General features: G+C 43.6%; 1 protein-coding gene across 1 annotated transcript in view; it reads left to right on the top strand.

Annotated features, from left to right (window-relative positions):
* LOC310791843 (disks large-associated protein 1-like) overlaps window positions 1-18,846 on the top strand; it is a gene marked incomplete at its 3' end in the record, with an annotated part of 90,745 nt that overhangs the window by 35,673 nt on the left and 36,226 nt on the right. The gene's annotated exons all lie outside the window — the stretch shown is intronic.

Below are 18,846 nucleotides of genomic sequence, written 5' to 3'. Positions count from 1 at the left end.
TCAGTTAAATACATGAAATACACAAAAGTGTATGAAAGAGTGAAGTTTGTGACTGTTCAGCAAGATCATCTTCACAAATGAGGACCACCTTTATGACTTTTGAAGCGTATATGTGTGTGGGGGCGGGGGGCGTTTTACGTGATTTTCAGAAAACGCTTCAAAATTTGGTCTTAAGTGTCAAGTCAAGTCAAGTCAAGTTTATTTGTATAGCACATTTCATACACAGAGGCAATTCAAAGTGCTTCACATAAAATGGTTGACAGGAAAAGAAAAGAAAAGAAGAGAATAAAATGGACATTTAAAAGCATCACAACAAAACTTAAAAAAAAGAGTATAAAAAGTGCATTAAGCAACAGGCGCAGCAGTTGCAGAAAGAGCTAAAAACGTATAGAGGACTCATTGGGTTTGCATAGTAGCTGTCAGCAGTTAAAAGCGACGGTAAACATAAAAGTCTTTAGTCTGTTTTTAAAAGTAAACGTTGGGGCAGATCTGAGGTCTTCAGGCAATTTGTTCCAGCTAGCAGAAGCATAGTGGGTAAATGCAGCCTTCCCATGATTTGATTTGATCCTAGGGACAGTTAATAAGCTGGACCCTGTTGACCTAAGAGTTCTAGACGGTTCGTAGCGTGGGAGCAATTCAGCTATGTATTTTGGGACCAGGCCATTAAGTGATTTATAGACTAATAACAGTATTTTAAAATCTATTCTATGACACACTGGCCAAGTGGGCCAGATAAAGAAAATCAATGCATAAGTATCAACACCTCCAGATTTACCTGAGTCTTTTAGTGTTAAGATTAGGCTTAAGGTTATCCTAGATTAGGCCTAAAGGTCCTTACACATCAAGAGCGATGTGAATATACGGCACGAAATTGCGATGCGACTTTTGACCCACCTGTCGATCACAGCCACAGATGTGTACACGTCGGAAGCGAATTTCAGAAAAATCGACCGTGGTTTGAAAAAATAAACGCCGCAATAACGCTCAGCGAAACTTCGCCGTTGGTATGCACGGTTGCATTGACTGATATAGGTTCGGAAGATATTATCGACGTGCGAATTAATCGCACGAATAAAACGCTCCCGATGTGTAAGGACCTTAAGGTTATAAGGTTATCTCAGCTGCCAAAGGCCTATTAATGTAACTGTGCATTAGAAATGATGGCAAAGGGGCAATTCTTCTCTATATTCAAAGGTATTGAAAATAGTCGATCATTTATTTAGTCATGAATACAGAAAATATGACTAAGCTACTTCATATTGTAACTTGCTCCTGAAACCTGGCACCTCTTAGCCGTCACAAGTGCATCAATATTAGGTGTCAAATCCTGAGCTTGAAAAATTGGAATGGACTTCTCAGTGCAGTTTCCATACTTTCAAAGTCATCCTGTGGGCCGGATTGGACCCTTTGGTGGGCCGGTTCTGTCCCCTGAGCCATATGTTTGACACCCCTGTTATAGAGGCTATTGTGACAAGTGTCAAAGTCAAAGTCAATTTTATTGTCAATCACTACCATATGTACAAGACATACAGAGCATCGAAATTCCGTATCTCACGATCCACGGTGCACTCAATATACAGATAGGAGACAACACATGACATAAAATACGAAGATAAAATAGATAAAAAACCATACAATAAAATACTAAAATACTACCGTAGGGGTCATAATAAGGTCACTGTAATCACTGTAATAAAAGTCAAATAGTGATGGCAGAAAAGTGCAATAAAATGATCAAAGCGACATAGTGATTTTGCATAAAGTGACTGGTGCTGAGTGAGGATATGGGTTCAAGTCCAGACTGGGGGCAGAGGGAAGAGAGGGGAGAGAGTTTAACAGCCTGACAGCCTGGTGGACAAAGCTGTTAGCTAGTCTGGTGGTGCGGGCCCGGAGGCTCCGATATCTTCTCCCCGACGGAAGCAGGCAGAAAAGTCCATGGGAGGGATGGGTGGGGTCGCACACAATGTTAGTGGCTTTGCGACCCAGGCGAGTCTTATAGATATCCAGGAGGAAGGGGAGGGAGGCACCAACGATCTTCCCGGCTGCTTTCACGATGCGCTGAAGTGGTAGCCTGATCTGTTATTTATGTCCTGTAGGTCTATTCTTGACTGTGTGTAACATCACTCAATCAAGCAAGCAAAGTGGGTCATATCTTTTCAGTCACCATTTGTATGCAAAGGCCTTCTCTTAGTGTTGTTGATCTTATTTTATTAGGGTTACGGTGCGTAGCCAGTTTTCATTCAGCACCCATGTTAACTGATCTGACCATCCACACTGCCCTGTTCGGCGTTTTTCCGCGAGCCGCGAGCGAAAGAGAGAGGGCGGGGGCGGGGAGAGAGAGAGAGAGCGAGAGGTGGGAGTGATGTTGCTTTCTGAAGTGGGGTTTCAGGTGGTCATCCGGCACAACAGAACGAGAGAGGGACAGAGCGAGACAGAGAGAGAGACTAACCTACCTACACAACGACGTTATTAACAAACACTCTTTGTCCTATACTGGTGTTTACCCCAATCCCAAGACGTGGACATGCCATGAACAGTTGACATGAACACATTGCGTTATACATTGTTATGAGGTTATAAACTTACCCATGATCAAAAAAATTGGTCCATATGGGAAAACAAAAGATGAAGACGAGCAGCAGAGTCGCTGATGCCCGGCGCGGAGAAATGCACTCCTTGTGTGGACAGCCAGGCACCTGCTCGTGAGGCGAAATGTGCTTCTTGTGTGGACAGCCAGGCACCTGCTCGTAAGGGAAATGGGCTTCTTGTGTGGACAGCCAGGCACCTGCTCTTGTGTGGACAGACAGGCACCTGCTCGTGAGGGAAATGTGCTTCTTGTGTGTCCCGAGCGTTAGGGTTATTAGGGAAGCTGCCTTCACGTGCAGCTTGAAAAAGACAACCAGGATTCCTCTTGAAGGCATTGTAGGCCAACAGGGATCAGTGCAAGTCTCATTGTATGATTCTGTCCTTCTCATTCATCTGGACTGCAGGTTTCTAGATGATAAGAGCAGATGAAACCACTTCCAGATCAGCTCCCATTTGGAGAAAATGTTGGCGTGTACTTTCTCTTTTCTTTTCATTGCTGGTTTGGGACGACTTCACTAGAGGGGTTTTCTGTCTCGGCTGCTCAGTGTGTAAAGTGCACATTATGTAATTGTGACATTATGGAATGGAATGTAATCTGCCTCACAGCCTATTTGATCTGCTCTCTCTCTCTCTCTCACTCTCTCTCTCTCTCTCACTCTCTCTCTCTCTCTCTCTCTCTCTCTCCTTCCAGACATTCTCTGCTATCCAATGAAACAGAAATGTCACAAAGATAATTTCAATCAGGAGAGACTAGTGAATGAATAAAATTACAATAGTGATGAATGATGCATTACAGAAAGTGTGATGAGAATGAGGTGTTGTTAATAATAGTCTTTGGCGCATAGACGTCACGGGGAGATATTGAGATAGAGCTGCATCAGCCCAGAGCAGCAGCCAGTTATATCCCCCTGTAGAGTCTAGAATCTAGACTCTACAGGGGGATATAACTGGATAAATCTAGACTCTAGATACTGGTGGTGGTGATGCCTCTCCTTCTGAGACTGAAGAGTCTGATGACTCTGATGGGTCTGTGAAGACGGCGTGGAGAGGGGGGAGGCGGAGGGTGCCAGACTGACAGCAGCAAGGTTGAGAGGCTGAATGGGATAGAAAAAGCATATTTTAAGAGGACAGCAGCCATGTGATTGGCTTACAATGGGGGTGAAAAGCCAATGTGATAGGCTTACAATGGAGGTGTGTGGGGGTGGGAGGTGATGTGACGCTATGCTATTGGTTAAAAGAGACCAGGCGGCAAACAGCTGATTATTCAATTGAAGCCCGGAAGTTGACAGGTTTATTTTGAGCGCGTGAGCAGATTTGAAGGGGCGGAGAAATAAGAAGTGAACCGAGGAAGCGTAAAGTGCAGATTATAATTCTTCCTGACTGAATTTACGTTAGAACTTCATGTGTCACAAAGATAACCCCAAAACAGCGATACATAGTATTCAGATGAGAATGGTTCCAAAGTGATTTTGCCGCAGGGGACTCGGTGGCGTCTCATATTAGTGTGTTTGATATTAGGCTTGGTCATCTTTATCTTCAAAGGCTCAGCTAGAGGCGGCCTACATTTGCTGCTCCTCTCTAGGGATTCTTGCATTGTTACCAAGGGGTTACGTGAACACAGCCACGGCACAGACACCCATGCAATATACACACACAGTTACATTCACATGTACACATCTGTGCATATCAATTCATGCACGCACGCACGCACGCACGCACGCACGCACACACACACACACACACACACACACACACACACCGGCACCATTAACACATGAGTGGGACATTGCGTTGGTTGATGGTATTTCAATGTCCAGTGAACTGATTTGTCCACTTAGGCCTGCTGCACAACTGACATGCCACTGTGGGACTTGAATGACTGTGGCAACGTTTCTTAATGTTCGCTCATCTATAGTATAATATGGATTTCAGATCAGACAATAACCCTATAAGCTCACCACTCCCATTTAATGGTGTCCATGGTCCAATACACAACAAGAGTAGGGAAGCTATTATACTTTTATACTATCGATTTCTTTTTTTTGTTGTCTTTTTTTTGGGTCTTTTTGTCTTTATTTAAGATCCCCATTAGCTACAGCAGAGCTGCAGCTATTCTTCCTGGGGTCAAACAACTTGCATAGTTTCAAGACATCAAACAATTTGCATAGTTTCAATCACATACAAAATTTACATTCTGTGTAAAAATACTGATTGATTGATTGATTGATTGATTGATTGATGTATACTTCTCTAACCATTTGTGTTACTCTGCACAGTCCTACACAGCATTATTCTCAATAAAAAAAAAATCTCAAAATAAGTGACACAATCTGCAAAACCGCCCCACTTCCTGTCTCATCCTAGCTAACTCTAGCTACCTTGATGCTGCCGTTCAGGTGCACTGTAAAGATTTTTTTATTTTTTATTTTTTTTTGCAATTCCATCGCGGGCCACACAGGGGGCGCACGCGGGCCGCAAGTTGAGTATCACTGTCGTAAAGCATTCAAAGACACGATGCACATTTATTATTATTTGATTTGATATTTTTAAGAATGTCGGGAAGGCAAGTTGGTTTGATTGTTTTCATACATTCATCATCTTTTCTCCCTGCATTAAGCAGTCATAAGTCGTGTTTCCATTACCCTCAGAAATGCACAAAATCTAAATATCGCGATGGAAATTGGGTAATGGAAACACGTAAATTTCGAAAAACCTCCCAAATATCGCAAAAAGGTTTTGCGCTCTCATGAGGTGGTTTTTCAGACGTGTCGATATAGCAGTTTATTGCAAAAGTGTAATGGAAACACATTTTCCGCATTTGCATGTCATGTGACCCATCTTCTCCTTTGGAAAAGGAGCGGAAAATGAAAGGAAAATGAGGGAGAAAGGGTTCGATAAGCCGTGGCAAAACCTCCGCAGCAAGTGGAAAACTTTGAAGCAACGCTACCTAGCAGAAAGACGAGTGTTGTGCAAAAGCGGAGCCGGGGAAAATAGATAATGTTTAATGGCAGAAATCGGTCCATGGTGACAGGCTGCCTGTGTGCACGCATTTGGCACAGCGGCGAGATGAGGGGATGAAAAGCACACACCGGTGCGGTGCTGCTGACTGAAGTGAATACAGTGACTGTGAGTAAGACATTACACACGTTTCAGGTGCAATGTTATAATTATAATACACGACATTCTGATTATTGCACCAAATCAGCCTTTTCCCCCCTCCATCTCTAAATCGGACCAGTTGTATTAGGCTACCTTTTTTCCTCTGTCGCGCTCACTGCATTCACCGCAGCCAGCAACATGTTGCCACTCATTTTCTTTTGAATTGATAATCAGGCTCGTTTATATGCGTTGTAACTTCATGTGGTGATTTGCATTGACCATTGGTTGGATTTGAGCATGCAGGGGACGGGATATGGGGCAGATCCCCGTGCGTAATCACTGTGGCAGCTGCTGGTAACGGGGAATTGCGTTCAGGGGTGCGCGCCGTCACTCAACTTCAATGGAAACGCCTACAAGGCGCAATTGTACATTGTCGAAGTTGTAGAAATATCGCAATTATTTTGCGAAAAACTGTAATGGAAACACAGCTATAGTGCCGGAGCCTATATCCCAGCATGCATTGGGTGCATGCTGCCAAACATTGAAGCGTGTGCTCTGTCACATGGGATGACGTGACGGGCGTGTTGACGGGGCTATTCATTATGACGTGACGGGCGTGTTGACGGGGCTATTCATTAGATGTGAATCAGCTCAGAGTGTTTGCGTCTCATTATGCATTTGAACGCTGACTTCCTGCAGTGGTGGTGAGCCGTGGTGTCCTTGCCCTTGACAGGAGAGGAGAACAGCCTGGCAGCCCGGGCATACAGTAATGAAGTTCCTGCTTAATGAGAGAGAGAGAGCGAGAGAGAATGGGAACTGCAGGAGAGAGAGAGGGAGAGAGAGAGAGAGAGAGAATGGGAACTGCAGGAGAGAGAGAGAGAGAGAGAGAGAGAGAGAGAGAGGGAGGGAGAGAGAGAGCAGTCAAGGAAGAGAGAAATGTCAAGCGAGAGAAAGGAAGAAAGGAGAGAGAGAGAGAAACAGTGAGAGAGAGAGAGAATGGGAACTGCAGGAGAGAGAGAGAGAGAGAGAGAGAGAGAGAGGGGGAGAGAGAAAATGTCAAGTGAGAGAAAGGAAGAAAGGAGAGAGAGAGAGAAACAGTGAGAGAGAGAGAGAGAATGGGAACTGCAAGAGAGAGAGAGAGAGAGAGAGAGAGAGAGAGAGAGAGAGAGAGAGAGAGGGGGGGGGGGAGAAAATGTCAAGTGAGAGAAAGGAAGAAAGGAGAGAGAGAGAGAGAAGGGAGGATGGTTGAGGTTCCAGTAATAAAGTGCAACTTCTTCAAATGAGGTCAGACCGACACGGAGTGAAGAAGCAGAGTGGAGTGATGCGCAGTTTAAGCCAGTTAATCATTCACTCCTCTCTTTGTGCTTCCTTTCCCACCATCTCTCTCTCTCTCTCTCTCTCTCTCTCTCTCTCTCTCTCACACTGTCTCTCGCTCTCTCTCTCTCTCTCTCTCACTGTCTCTCTCTCACACTGTCTCTCGCTCTCTCGCTCGCTCTCTCTCTCTCTCTCACTGTCTCTCTCTCTCTCACACTGTCTCTCGCTCTCGCTCTCTCTCTCTCTCACTGTCTCTCTCTCACACTGTCTCTCGCTCTCTCTCTCGCTCGCTCTCTCTCTCTCTCTCACACTGTCTCTCGCTATCTCTCTCGCTCGCTCTCGCTCTCTCTCTCTCTCACTGTCTCTCTCTCACACTGTCTCTCGCTCTCTCTCTCGCTCGCTCTCTCTCTCTCTCACTGTCTCTCTCTCTCACACTCTCTCTCGCTCTCTCGCTCGCTCTCTCTCTCTCTCTCACTGTCTCTCTCTCTCGCTCTCTCTCTCTGTCTCTCGCTCTCTCCATTGAAATCAAGGGCACACTAGACGGCAGCCGTATAACTGTCCACATTGACGAGGGACAGTGAGAGATTAGTCTTTGTGTCAAAAACCAATGTGAGGATTTTACAAGTTGATTCTGAAGTCTTGCCATATATCCTTGAAGGGAACATTTTTATCAGCCCGTTGACACATTCCGTTTTTGGAAAGATTCAAATTCATTCATTTGTTTATAAATGGGCATCATGTCTTTTGGATGTCCTGGTGGCTCAGTTGCTTAACGCACCTAGCATGTACCTGCCATGTGTTTGAGTCCATCCTAGGGCCTGTGCCCGCACTCAGCCCACCTGGCTGCTGGTGGTCAGTGCACTACCCGCAGACCAAGGCGACGGAGCAGCCGACTTTGACCTGACATTGAAGTGGGTGTTCGGGCAGGCCTGGCGAGTCGATGGCACGTTGCCACGATGGAAGTGGAGCTGTCTGGGCAGGACGTGTAGCTGATCCAGATGTCCGCTCTGCAGGGAAGACAGGACTGGGAACTTATTCTGGGAGGAATCTTGTACAGTGTAAAGTGAAAAAGAAAAGTTATAATACAAAGAATAATCCCAGTTTCTGCCAAATTTGCCGCATGCGTAGTTGGTTGAGTTACGTCTTTCCAGGTGACTAGAATAAACTACAGTGATGGTGGCGGTAGAATCAACTACAGTGATGGTGGTACCAGTCCAAAGCAGGACTGGTATAAGTAGCCATCATTAAGTATAGAAGGAACAGCACATTGTATAGGCCTACCAGAGCTGAAGCCTACACCACAGATTCCTGCCATGGTCCAGATAAAGCCCTCCATCATGTAATATATTTCATATCATCTCATAATATTATTATGAATATGTCAAGAATAATTTTCTATATCGTAAAGACGACAAAACCACTGTTTCTTTAGCTTTTCATCATAATAACACAGTATCCCCACTGGATCCTCAAGCCAAATGTGCAGGATATACTGTAGTTCATTGAGCAGGGAAGTGATGTCACCAGGGATGTCATACATCAGACCGGCAATACGTCATTTTGTAGGCTGCATTTTGTTCCCGCCCCCTTTTAGGGGGAAAACACAAGCCCCTCCCCGTTGACTTCAATGTGAAATTGCACTACCCCCCCAAAAATTATAGATAAATAACAGAATCAATCTCATTCATGAATGACCCCAAAACACCATGACATGACAATATATTACAACTCGTCTGGCCATAGAATGGGAAACATACACCAGAAATATGACTTTGACCCATCTAAAACGCGGAGACCCGGGTTCAATTCCCGGCAGCGGCACTTGGTTGAACGTTCCTACAGACACGATTAGCCGTGTCTACGGGGGGGGGGGATGTGTCCTGGTCACTGCACTAGCGCCTCTTCTGGTCGGTCGGGGCGCCTGTTCGGGGGAGGGCAACTGTGGGGAATAGCGTGATACTCCCACGCGCTACGTCCTGCCGGTGAAAACTCCTCGCTGTCAGGTGAAAAGAAGCGGCTGGTGGCTGCACATGTATCGGAGGAAGCATGCACTGCCGGTCTACGGCTCTTCCCCAGATCGGCAGAGTGGGTGGAGCAACGACTGGGACAGCAGAGGGGAATTGGCCCAAGTACAATTGGGGAGAAAATGGGAGAAAGAAATGTGAAAAAGGAAAGAGATGGAATTGAATGCAGTGCGAAGCAGCATGCTGTGTTTGACAGGACAGCGCCTCCTAGTGGAACCGGAACCAGATCGTAAAACAATATGATTCGCCTCCCAACGGTATCACAACAAAACCGGACAGAGAACAAAGTTTGACAAGCCAGAGGACTACTACAAGCCAGAGAACTACTACAAGCCAGAGGACTACTACATGCCTGACATCTGAAGGAGAAGCCAGAGGACTACTACAAGCCTGACATCTGAAGGAGAACGCTCGACATTCTCGCATCAGCCTCAAAATTGCTTGTCAGAGTGATTTCCACTTTCTTGACAACTGTCTGCCAGACATGCAGTATTGATGCGGAGGCTCTAGGCAGTGCGCTCGTCAACATTATGCTCAAAGACCACCAGCAGCCTTAAGAATATGAGAAGCTGACACTGTTCCACAAGGAGCTCGCTTTTCTCAGTGCCTTTACCAATGTGTTACAACTGTACCTTACGCTATTGGTGAAATCTGTACCAGCGGCAGCAAGTTTACTTCAAATTGATAGTCCAAGATTGATGAAGTACCCCAGAGATCAAAGGCATAAGCTTTAGTTCATTGTGTGTGTGCATATATATATATATATATATATATATATATATATATATATATATATATATATATATATATATATATATATATATAGTGTGTGTATATATATATATATATATATATATATATATATATATATATATATATATATATATATATATATATATATATATCCCAGTCATCAAACATTTCACATACTTGGGCCTTGCCTTGAAATTTTTCCTAAGATACAATCTACAGCAAGATATAATTTTTGAAGATACTCTCAAAAAAATGACTTCAGATTTAAGCAGATGGTCTTCATTACCCAACTCTCTGCGCAGCCGAGTCTCAATAATTAAGATGAATATCCTCCCGAGGGTCCAACTTTTTTTTTTACTTCCGTGCTTCCTCTTCCTCCTCCAACAGAGTATTGGAGCAAATTACAATCAGCTGCTACCAAATGTGTGTGGCAGGGCAAGCGCCCGCGAATCAAACTTTCCACCATGCAGCGGGAGAGACTGGCAGCTGGCCTATCTCTCCCAAACTTTACATTTTATTACTGGGCTTTTACGCTGAGGCCTTTATTAACTTGGTTTGATCCTCACACATTGCGTGTCTTGGCGTGTCCTGGAGGAGAGCCTTAATACATCCATATTCTCTTCAGGATCTGCCATTTTCCAATATACCTTCTTCAGCGCAAGTCAGGTGGACGTTTGGCCCTGTTGTACGAAATTGAAGTTCCATTGGCTCATTTAACTCATTCAGGGCCAATGACGTCTTTGACGTCTTATCAGGAATAGCCCAGAGGGCCAATGACGTGTTTGACGTGTTTTTGTTTTTATTACTGCAGGGCGTAGTTAAAACACTTCCCCAGCCTGTCACATGGTATCAGGTCCCTATCATCTAAGACAACACGTGAACAAACACATACCGCAGCTGTTGTTTTGAAATTGAGCAGGAGGAATATCAGAAAATGGATAAGGAGCTTGCCTTGTGCAGACAGGAGAAACCCCATTGAAACGCCCCTCGCGCGCTGCAGGAGCTGGTCGCTTTCCTGTGTGCCAGCCTTCCTGTGTGCCAGCCGGAGAAAACCGGAGAAAGTAATCCACAGATGCGTTTGATCATCGGAGGAATGAGGAAATGATCGATCAGCAGTGATCAGAGGGCGGTGAGGACGTGTTGAATAGCCGAGGGGAAAACGGCAACGATAGCAGGGAGAATATGACAGGGCACATGGACGAGCAGCACATGAACAGCTAGGCAGGAAGAAGCCCGCTGCCCGTTCTCAAGAGCTTCATGAAATCGCTGGACTGCGTGCCCTCCAGTGTAGTGTCTCTGCTCCAGTGTTGCTCCTGGCCAATCCCGGCGCCACAGGGCGTGGTTATTGCTTATCCTATGTGGGGTTAGAAATCACGCAACGAAGGGGGATCGTGTGTGTGTGTGTGTGTGTGTGTGTGTGTGTCTGTGTGTGTGTGTGTGTGTGTCTGTCTGTCTGTCTGTCTGTCTGTCTGTCTGTCTGTCGGTGTGTCTGTCTGTCTGTCTCTCTGTCTGTCTGTCTGTGTGTCTGTCTGCACACTCACTCACACTGCTATATTGTTGAATGTAAAAAAAAAAGCACTTCATGTGTATATATATATATATATATATATATATATATATATATTTTCATTTGTGTCATAACGAATAGTATTTACATGTCTGATGTCAATACAGTTCAAAATAAAAGAATTGAGAGCGAGTTCTGCTTGAGAATGTATATTTTACAGAAATTGCATTTGCTCCTGTTTGTCATCTGAGAGAGAGACATTTTGGGTGAAAACAGGGTGTATATAAATGGATATAAGTAGAGTACAGAACATGCTAAAAGCTAACTTTTTTTTTCCTGGTGAACCCAGAGACGTACATCTTCATTTTGAGGTATTGCAAATCACTCTGGTGCTAATAGATAATTTACTGTGGGTCTTGAAAGATGACCAACAATTATGAAAATCTTTGGCCTGTGCTAAATATTGGCAGTCCTAAACTGGCCCTGAATGAGTTAATCATCAATAAGCTCTAATTGCAGACACATAATTATTGGTATGAGGTATGAGTCATGAATGCATCATCACATAGACAAAAGGCAATACAGACTCATACTCAGATAACCTATAAGGCACACTAGCAGCTCTTTCTATCTCACACCGTCACACTGTCATGGTGGCCTTGCAGCAGGGCTCAGAGTTGCCTTCAAAACCTGCGTTGAGACAGATGCAGATGCAGGTTCACAAAGTTACATCTTTCATTCCATTCTTAAATTCCATTCCACATAGACAGACAGCCTATGTCATTCTGGCCGTGAGCGGAGGACAGTGACGAGCTCACTCAGAGATGTGGCCTTGCTGGACTCCTGTCTTGGCTACAGCGCCCCCTTCTCTCGACTCCTGCATTGCTCTGTGAGCTGGTCAACACATACCAGTGTTGGGCGAGTTACTTTCAAAATGTAATCTACGACATATGACTAGTTACTTTCATTTCAAAGCAATAAGTTACTTTACAATATTACTGTCTGTGTAGAGTAACTCGTTACTTATTATTACACTACTTTTGCATTACTTTCACCAAAACAACAGCAGCAGCAGAATGACATCGCTGCCCCGGAACCATCCCGAAAAATAATTTCAACCGCCTTGAAGTCAGTGTAAACAATCCAAAATTGTAAATGTTATTCTTTTCCTTTGTTATTGTCATCTATCGTGGTTATTTGCATAAAAACACACAGTTTGATTAGGAAATGATTGTATCTTTATTTAAATAATGTGCTTTGATTAAAAAAAAAAAAATACTCAATTTGTAACTTGAGTTACTTGACAAAGTAACTGGTATAATATTACTGAAATCCTATAAGTAATAAGTTATATTACTCAGTTACTGCTAAAAGTAATATATTACATGTAATATGTTACTTTTGTAATGAGTTACCCCCAACACTGTTAAAAACACGGGAAAAAAAACACGATTTCAGACGGAAGCCCGTCTTTATTGTCACACACTACAACACATGCCGCAACACACAAAATATGTCCTCTGCATTTGACCCATCCAGGCTTGTCCTTTCCTCCAGGGGGCAGGCCAGAAGCAGTGGTCGCTTTTTCTTTCCAGCGCCCGGGGACCATCATTGGACCAACTTCAGATGTTGTCGTCACTGGTCGGATGACGATCTTCTGCATGTTTTTAGTGGAGGGTTATGTACGGAGGAACCCCCTGGGGGGTATGGGGAGAACATGCAAACTCCACACAGACTGTTCTGACCAAGCAAGCTTTTCCGGGCAGGGAGCCAGTCTCTGTGCAAATGGAAACCTTCTACATGCAAAGATGTATGTTTGGCTGAATGCAATTCTGTGAGACAACTTTCCTCCTGACTCCTGGCTTCATTATTTTAATGTCTGCTCACCGCTCTCATCGTTTTGGCTTGAGATACTATCTGGTTAATGCGGAGAATGCTGTTATTGATATGAATTCCATTACAGACGGTTCTGAGTAGCACTTCTGGTACTAGAGAGTTGGTCTCTAAACTCCTCCCCCCCCCCCCCTCAGACGCCCAAATCGAGGCACGTATTGCTGCACGCCTCGAAGACATTGGTGCATGGATGTCTGCCCACCACCTCAAGCTGAATCTTGGTAAGACAGAGCTGCTCTTCCTCCCAGGGAAAGACTGCTCTCTCACTGACCTTTCCATCTCCATTGGCAACACTACCGTGTTTCCCTCTCAAACAGCTAAGAACCTCGGGGGGTGATCCTAGACCAGGGGTGCCCACACTTTTTCAGCTTGGGAGCTACTTTTAAAATGACCAAGTCAAAGTGATCTACCAAACATATTTATTTATATATACGGTATATACACTGAGTGGAAAACAGTGGAAAAACAGTGGAAAAACAGTGGAAAAACAGTGGAAACAGTGGGAAAACAGTAAAAAAAAAAAAAAAAAAAAAAAAAAAAAAAATTCCCCCTCAATGCCATGCGATCGACCACACTACCTTCGCGATCGACGTATTGGGCACCCCTGTCCTAGACAACCAGCTGTCCAATTCGGCCTGCATCACAGCGACTGCCCACTCCTGCAGGTTCTCCCTGTACAACAGTCGCAAAATCTCTCCGTTTCTCACGAGGGAAACGACACAACTCCTGGTCCAGGCACTTGTCGTCTCCCGCCTGGACTACTGCAATGTTCTTCTGGCTGGGCTACCTGTCTCGGCCATCCGACGGCTACAGCTTATGCAGCCCGTCTGGTGTTCAACCAACCTAAATTCTCTCATGTCACTCCCCTCTTCCGGGACCTTCACTGGCTTCCCATCTTGGCACGCATCAAATTCAAGACACTGGTTCTGGCCAACAGGGCAGTATACCAGACAGCCCCTCTGTATCTGCAATCTATGCTCAGGTTCCAAACCTCGCATCGCTCCCTCCGCTCCTCCACCCGTCCAGATCGCCTCCCGCCTCCTCGCGACTCTTCTCGTGCCTGGCACCACAATGGTGGAATGAGCTCCCCCCTTCAGTCAGAACGGCCAAATTACTGCCAATCTTCAGGCGGAGACTATAAAAACTCACCTTTTCAGGCTGCACCTTGAACTAACATATTTTCATTCAAAATAAAAAATAAAAATAATGTTACTTATTCCTTCTCAAACTTCTTACTGATATTACATGTTACTTGGTCCTTCTCAAAGTACTATCAACAAGGTGCTACTCTAGTCCATCAAAATATCTTAGCTGTCATTGATTGTGTTGCATAGTTGTTTTCTCTACTGTTGACAAAATGTGATATTGTAAGTCGCTTTGGACAAAAAGCGTCTGCTAAATGACGTCATGTACATAATGTAATGTTAACTTGATTGGTTGATCTCAGAACATGCATATAGACCCCTGGCATTAGATACGTTGTGGAGGGCTGATATCCCTGATTTGGATTGGGATGAAGTTTGGTTTAATATCCTGTTCGCTTTGAGAAACCCGGATCACCAGCAGATCCACTAACTTTGTACACAGAACATAATGACGCCTAGGAAGCTCTGTTCAATGAAGATGATTCCTGATCCCAAGTGTAAACTATGCTCCACAGATACTGTCGGCACTTTCTTCCACATGATTTGGGACTGTCCCCCAGTGTTTGAGTGTTTGAGTTCTGGGAGATGGTTGCCCACAACCTTTCTGTCATATTTGAGATTGAAGTGCCTCCATCGCCTGTCATATTGCTACCGAACGATTTGTCGGCCCGGGGCTTGACTCCAATTAAAAACCGTGCTCTATTACAGTAGCTGGGCTCACGGCGCCAAAAGACACCCTTTCTTTTAGAGTGTGGGTTCTTATGTATCTAGACATTGTATATCTGGAATTGTCAATGGCCCAGGTTCATGGGGCGAAAGAGCCCACATTGGAAATGTGGAAAATAGTTTTTCACAAAACCTTAAAGGTCTTTTTAAAGTGATTGTCGCTGCTCTGTCATGCCCAACATCTACAAATCTCAAAGGGGTGGGTGGGGGGAGGGGCGTATTTCAATTTTCTGTTGTTTTGTTTGTTGTTTGTTTTGGCTGTCTTTTGCTTTGGTTTAGCTGTTTATTGTTGTGTACTACTTTATTCACACATTGTGTTATTGAATCTATATACTGTAGCACTATGCCTTTGTTAGGCATCACTGCTTATTATTTCATGCTGCTATACCTTCAATAAAAGAAAAAAATATATCACACACACACACACACACACACACACACACACACACACATATATATTATATATATACAGTATATATATATATATATATATATATATATATATATATATATATATATATATTATTAGGCTTCTTGCTTTTGTTGCTTACTACAAACTACAGCTTTCGAGGAAGCTAGCATCATTAAGCTGTTTTCTAGTCTTTTGATTTGACATCCCATTTATTGCTGGGCTCTGTTAGCCTAGCTCATGTGCATCATGTCATGATGCCATGCGGTTACTCTACAGTAGCCCTATAGTGGCTACTAGGTGGTACTACAGTATGTGCATTATGCTAGCTACAGTATATAGTGCTATAGCTGTTTAGATGTCATCTTCTCATATATTTGATCTGTGTTGTTGTTGTTGTTGGTGTGCTCTTGGCATTGCGTGTTGTTGCCACGGTAACCAGCGGTCACTGCTGTGCAGTGAGTAAACATCACTCCCAGATGCCTCCAGAGACACTAGTGACAGATGCTGGAGCCCATATGGGTTTTACCCACTGCGCCTCCCAAGCCGGAGGTTGCGAGTTCGAACCCCAGCTGCAGGGGGACCACACAACGCAGGCTACATTGGTGCTGTGACCCAGATGGAAGTGAGGTTTAGAGTAGGGATGGATGGATGGGATGGGGCCGATCCAATATCGGTATTGGGTGCCGATATTGGCACTAATTCACGGATCGGATCGGAATCGGATTTCTTTTTTTTCAATTCCAGAGCGGGCCGCACGCGCTGGCTGTAATTTGCCCATGTATAATAGTATCCTTCTTTGCCTTGTATATTTTCTTAATTTTGTCTGCTTTCTGCAAGGTATATTTAAAAGAAAAATCTTTAATTGGCCAAATCTTCTCAAAAAATGTCTATACTGTATATTCAAGAAAAATATTGGTATCGGCATAATATCGGTATCGGCAGATATCCAAATTCAGGTATCGGAATCGGATCGGAAGTGTAAAAATGTGGATCGGTGCATCCCTAGTTTAGGGGCAACACACGTTATGTTGGCATGATGTATATACTGTATATATATTATTATTTTTTACCTTGGACTCACCTCAGAGAGAAGTTAGGTTAAGTTTATTTGATATGGACATCACAGAGCATTGGAGCATTGGAGTGTTAAGTGTATATAGCGGAAAGCTAATTTTCAACACCATTGTGAGAGTGAGCTAGTGTGGGAGCTTGGAAGATTAGGTACGTAATCTGTCTTGCGTGTACATGTGTTTTATTCGTCTGTGCATGTCTTGTGTGTACACTTATATTTATACATAGATGTGTGCTGGTACAGTACACTGTTTTAGTTTGGTCCAGTGAGATTGAGAGAATAGCTGTAGTCGTGCTCTACCACCCCTCCTATCACCATGATGTGCTTAAATGAATGACAACAACATACACATAGACACATATATTGCAGTATCTATAAACTAGCAATGTAGCCGGCACAAAGCAATACAACGGCGCCTTTTAGTTGGCCGGGAACAGTGTTGGGGGTAACTCATTACAAAAGTAACATATTACATGTAATATATTACTTTTAGCAGTAACTCAGTAATATAACTTATTACTTATAGGATTTCAGTAATATTATACCAGTTACTTTGTCAAGTAACTCAAGTTACAAATTTAGTTACATTTGCTTAAATCAAAGCACATATTTAAAAAATATACCATCATTTCCTAATCAAACTGTGTTTTTATGCAAATAACCACAATAGATGACAATAAGAAAGGAAAATAATAACATTTAGAATTTTGGATTGTTTACACTGGTTCAAGGTGGTTGAAATTATTTTTCGGGATAGTTCCGGGGCGGCGATGTCATTCTGCTGCTGCTGTTATTTTGGTGAAAGTAATGCAAAAGTAGTGTAATAAGTAATGAGTTACTCTACACAGAAAGTAATATTGTAAAGTAACTTATTACTTTCAAATGAAAGTAACTAGTAATATGTAGTATATTACATTTTGAAAGTAACTTGCCCAACACTGGCCGGGAATGACGGCGTGTCCAGATGGTTTCCAGGACTTTACACGCTGCCCATGACCTTCCCCGGAACATAACACACCGCCGTGCAAACGGTCAGCCCAATCTGACCTGGGGTGTGTGGACGTGCAAAGATACACAGCAGACTCGCACACAGACAAGGTCAACTTTATTATGTAGATTGCCGCAACTTTTCCACATAGGATCAAATAAACAGTCTGTGTAATGTTTGCCAATCATTCCACTATTTTGAATAAATTGGTCCAGTCAACAAACGATGTCTACCTTGGTCTTCTACTACAACCAAAGACTAGTAGATGGAGGAGGATTCAGACCACAATGAGTTGTTGTACTAAAGGGATACGCCAACATTTTGGGAGTTTCGGCCATTTGTCATATTGTCGATATTAAAACGAGAATGTACATGGTTTTATTTTCAATCTGCGTGCCCTACAAAGAGCGGTACAGCCATCGCTGCTACTTAGCTAGCGCTACAATGGGGGTGACCGGTACAGCTACACAGTCGCTGAAAAATACACATTGCAACAGCACCACAAACACTCGCATGTACATGTTGTGACTCGTGTACTCACCACGTGATGAAATAATAATCCAAAGTTCCGTGAAACGGTCCTTTTCGTATTAAATCCACACACTGAGAACTAAACAAAGATTAACCAAACTAAGCATGCGCATGCACCTGTGTACCTCATGGCAAACGAGGAAGTAACTTCGGTTATACTCTGTTAGTTCGGTTACTCTTTGTCTGTTTGAGGCGCTGTGTGAAATCACTGCGCCTGGTGGCCATGTTTGGAAAGTAGTTCCGGCTATCTATTTACCTTCGAAAATGACTGTTTCTCCGCATTTTGGATTAATATTTCATCACATGGTGAGTACACGTGTCACAACATGTACATAGAGCTTTTTAGCACTGATAGAGTTAGTTTTTGGAGACTTGAACGGGTGTGTGGGGCTGTACCGGTAACTCCCATTCATTTGTGAAAGAGTTAGGACTAGACTCCACCAAGCACAGTGTTTTCTTTGTTGCAACTTCAAGTGCATGGAGGAGCATGGAGATATGTCCAATATTTCACAGTATTTTACAGTATGCTCATTATCATTGGAAGGAATGATATATGACTACAAATATAATAATTGCTTGCAGGGGGGAAAGCATCAGTTTTTCAAAAGCTTCAGAGTTTCAACTTGCTGTTGTTCAACTAACGTCAATAAATGTAAACCCAAATCTATCTCCAAAATACAGCTTCAGCAGTATAGGCTACAGCTTCTAAGGAAATTAGATTTTTTTTTGCATTTTTTTTAAATATTTCACAATGCGTTGGCCTTGGACATCAGGTCACGCAATGCTATCTTCACAT

Source organism: Poromitra crassiceps (assembly GCF_964638095.1).
Source record: "Poromitra crassiceps genome assembly, chromosome: 17".
NCBI lineage: Eukaryota > Metazoa > Chordata > Actinopteri > Beryciformes > Melamphaidae > Poromitra > Poromitra crassiceps.
This window is presented reverse-complemented; position numbering and strand designations above follow the sequence as displayed.